This window comes from Delphinus delphis, chromosome 5 (genome assembly GCF_949987515.2).
Source record: "Delphinus delphis chromosome 5, mDelDel1.2, whole genome shotgun sequence".
Lineage (NCBI taxonomy): Eukaryota > Metazoa > Chordata > Mammalia > Artiodactyla > Delphinidae > Delphinus > Delphinus delphis.
The window spans coordinates 125,493,055-125,496,808 of record NC_082687.1 but is presented as its reverse complement, the minus strand read 5'-3'; the positions used below and the strand labels follow the sequence as shown (position 1 = coordinate 125,496,808).

Genomic DNA, 3,754 nt, shown 5'->3' with positions numbered 1-3,754 from the left:
GTGTGAATGAATTTATACACAAACATATATGAACAGGTCTGGCACATAACTGTATAAATTAGCTTCAGCCTTCACTTGCTACCCAACACCTCTGTGTTGAAGTAGACAGATAAATGACATTCTATGTGGTCACTGAGGGAAATTTAAAATATCTTGTTATATTTTTCAAATAATCTGAGAAATACTTTGCTCTGTATGTCTTTTGGAAGAAGTTGGAGACCAGCATATTGATAAGTCCCTTTCTGGTTTTAAAATATTTATTATTAAACTGAAAAAGCCTTGAGCAGTATGTGACAATGCACAAGAATTCATAGTCTTCCTATAAAAGTCTGATTCTCCTGCCCCTAAGTGTTTCAGAGACAGTGAAAGGGAAAGATCTAGCTTAGGAGAACTGTTTTGTCAAGTAAAAATGGTCTCAAAAGTGTTTACAATTCTCATTTGATTATTCTCACTGTTGAAAAACAGTGGAAATGATTATAAGGACTTTAAATAAAACTTTCATTTTATGCAAAGGAAATGGTACAAGCTACACACTAAATTGTTCTCTAGTTTCTGAATTAAGTCAAGTAAAGTAAGGAAGCATCCAAGATAAGGCTGAAACACACCCTTCCTACTGGTGATCTGCCACCCCCGATAAAAAACTGTAATTGAAGCCAATCCTGGGCAAAGCAAGGTCCTGGCCAAACGTTCCATGTCTTTCTACAAATATTCACAGCAGGGTTGTACCAAGACATTTCTGCACTGTAGTGCTTTCTTGGTCAGTAAGTATTTCTCTCTCTCTCTCTCTTTCTCTCCCCCTTTGTCTCTCTGTCTCTGTCTCTCACTCTCTGTGTCTCTCTGTCTCTATCTCTCTCCCTCTCAAACACACACAGCGTCAGTCACAGTGATGGTTTGGAGTGAAGATAAGAAAGAGAAGATTGAACAGCTTTTCATACAATTGACATGCAGAGGCCTGCTGTAAGTACCTAGATACCCAGCAGTAACCAGTTCTCCTCACCACCCCTCCCTGGCCAGTTTCCAGACCTGAAGGAAACAACCCCTTCAAAAGATTATGTCAAAGACAGCCACAAAAAGAAAGGGAGGAAGGGAGGGAGGGAGGAAGGGAGGGAGGAAGGGAGGGAGGAAGGAAGGAAGGGAGGAAGGGAGGGAGGGAGGAAGGGAGGAAGGAAGGAAGGGAGGGAGGGAGGAAGGAAGGGAGGAAGGAAGGAAGGGAGGGAGGAAGCCACAATGTCCACCCAATCCTGCACGTTCCAGAATTCTTCAGAGTACAGTTGACCCTTGAAGAACACAGGTTTGAAATGCATGGGCCCACTTATATACGGATTTTTAATAGTAGTAAATACTGCAGTATAACACGATCCACAGTTGGTTCAAACCACAGATCCAGAACCGCTGATACAGAGGAAGTGGACACATATAGGGAGCACCGACTTTAAGTCATACATAGACTTTTTCTTTTTTTTTTTTGAAAAGTCCGTTCATAAAACTTTTATTCCACTTACATGAACTTAATACATGTGTTCTTAACAATTATGCTTGGATTGTTCATGAAAATCTCATAAGACATTAAACAAAGCTAGCCATCATCTCAAGTTATTTCCCTGTTAACTATTTTTGCAGCACATGCATGTTAGGCGAGTATCAAAAACAAAACAAAAAACAAAACAAAAAGCTAAAAAATGTTAAATACATGGTTTTTTTGTTTTACTGCTGCGCTTGATATACGTGAAGTAATGAATATCAAGCAATTCATTTTTACTGCATCTTTACTTGTACATTTGTTCTTAGGTTGCCTAAAACATTTAAATACAAATAAAATGAGTGTAGCAAAAATAATGAAAGAAAACAGCAGGTAACTTTACAAGTAATGGAATGTGAACCGCTTCCGCCCTTATCCAGAGTAAATTGGGTCACAACTAAAGGAACACTTCAGTAGCTGTAGTCAGCGGTGTGCACATTGAGACTGAGTATTCCACAGATAACACATGGTTTAACATGTAATATCCATGGGATATCTATTTCTACTATAGCCTTGTAAATGCTCCAAACCTTAAAGTACCCACAGCTACACCTGTGACTAGAACCAATTATCCCTTTTATTCCCCACCAGGACAAACCAATATGTAGTCAGTTTTCTTTGCTTAGACATGGAAGCAGTTTTAACACTGGCCCTTCTGAAGCCAAAATGTACCGAAAGTACTATGCCAAACATTTATAACTTGTATAAAAATTCCACATCCCCATATTGGCCACCTCAAGATGAAAACAGATAACTCCCTAAATGTTAACTGGCTCTGCTCCCCTAATATTAAACATAAAAACCACATGGGAAATATAGAAATTCAAATAGAAGTAACATAAACCTGTCATAAATCATAAACAAAAACTATTTGTGGGACAGCATGGATGACAAACGGTCTACTGTGTCAATTTTAGAACGAGGCAGATGAAAGTTGGAAGGCAGGTTAATTTTCCTCTCCTCCTGCTTCAGCTTTGTCTCCTTGGGTATCCGACGTCCACAATGTCAAGGTGTCTCTCAGTAACTGCATTATTAGTGTGCTGTCTTTGTATGACTCTTCACTTAATGTATCAAGTTCAGCAATGGCTTCATCAAATGCTGTCTTTGCAAGAGAGCAGGCTTTCTCAGGGGAGTTCAGAATCTCATAATAGAACACAGAGAAGTTAAGGGCCAGACCCAATCTGATAGGATGTGTTGGTTGCATTTCCTTTTTGCTGATTTCAAAAGCATCTTGGTATGCTTGCTGTGATTGATCCACAATCCCTTTCTTCTCGTCGCCAGCAACAACCTCAGCCAAATAACGGTAGTAGCCTCCTTTCATTTTCAAATAGAAGACTTTGCTCTCTGCTTGTGAAGCACTGGGGATCAAGAACTTTTCCAAATGAGACAGTACATCATTGCAGATACCTTTTAGCTCGGTCTCAATTTTCTCTGTCTTCTCCAGCCATCTGCTGTTTTTTCTCAGCACCTTCCATCTTTTTCTCAGTACTTGAGACGACACTCCAAGGTGACCTACAGGCTCCTACAACATTTTTATAAGCAACTGAGAGAAGATTCCTCTCCTCATTGGATAATTCAGCTCTTGCTCAGTTACAGACTTCATGCGGGCTGCCACGTCATCATCTCGCTCAGCCTGCTCGGCCACTTTGTCCTTCTGCACCACTCATTTTTATCCATGACTGGGTGTTCTGGCGGGCGCTTCCAGGCCGCCTCGGCTCGCAGCCCGGTGCCCGGGCCCGGCCTGCCCGCCGTGCCGCCATCCGGGTCGGGGAGAGCTAGGTGCCGCTGCCACAGCGCAGGGCGCAGAGGCTGCGCCGAGGAGCGGGCGGGAGAGACAGCCATACACAGACTTTTGATTCCACCAGGAGGGTCCCCCAATTCCACCAGCCCCCTCCCGCCATTGTTGAAGGGTCAACTGTAGCATTTAACAAACCCCGGAAATTTCAAACTGCTAAAATTTTTCTGTTAGTGCTACCCAGATGCATGACTGTTGGGGAGAATACTTGAAGAATCCTAAATTCTACCTCCCCTAATAATGTCCTTTGTCTATCATCCAAATTTGCCCTATGTCAGGATAGCCATTGCTATTCAGCAGCCTATGTAAAATGAGTCCCGGTGCTTAGTCCAGTTCCAGACAACTGATGTGCATGTCACATATCACCTGTACTGGGGACAGCTCTGGACTCAGAGTGTCCCCCTGAGGCTTAGTAGGTGACAAGATAGGCCAGAACAAGG

The 3,754-nt window shown here is 42.3% G+C and overlaps 1 pseudogene; it reads right to left on the bottom strand.

Annotated features, from left to right (window-relative positions):
* Positions 1-1,374: 1,374 nt before the first annotated feature.
* Positions 1,375-3,137, bottom strand: LOC132426160 (14-3-3 protein zeta/delta pseudogene; annotated as a pseudogene).
* Positions 3,138-3,754: the final 617 nt, after the last annotated feature.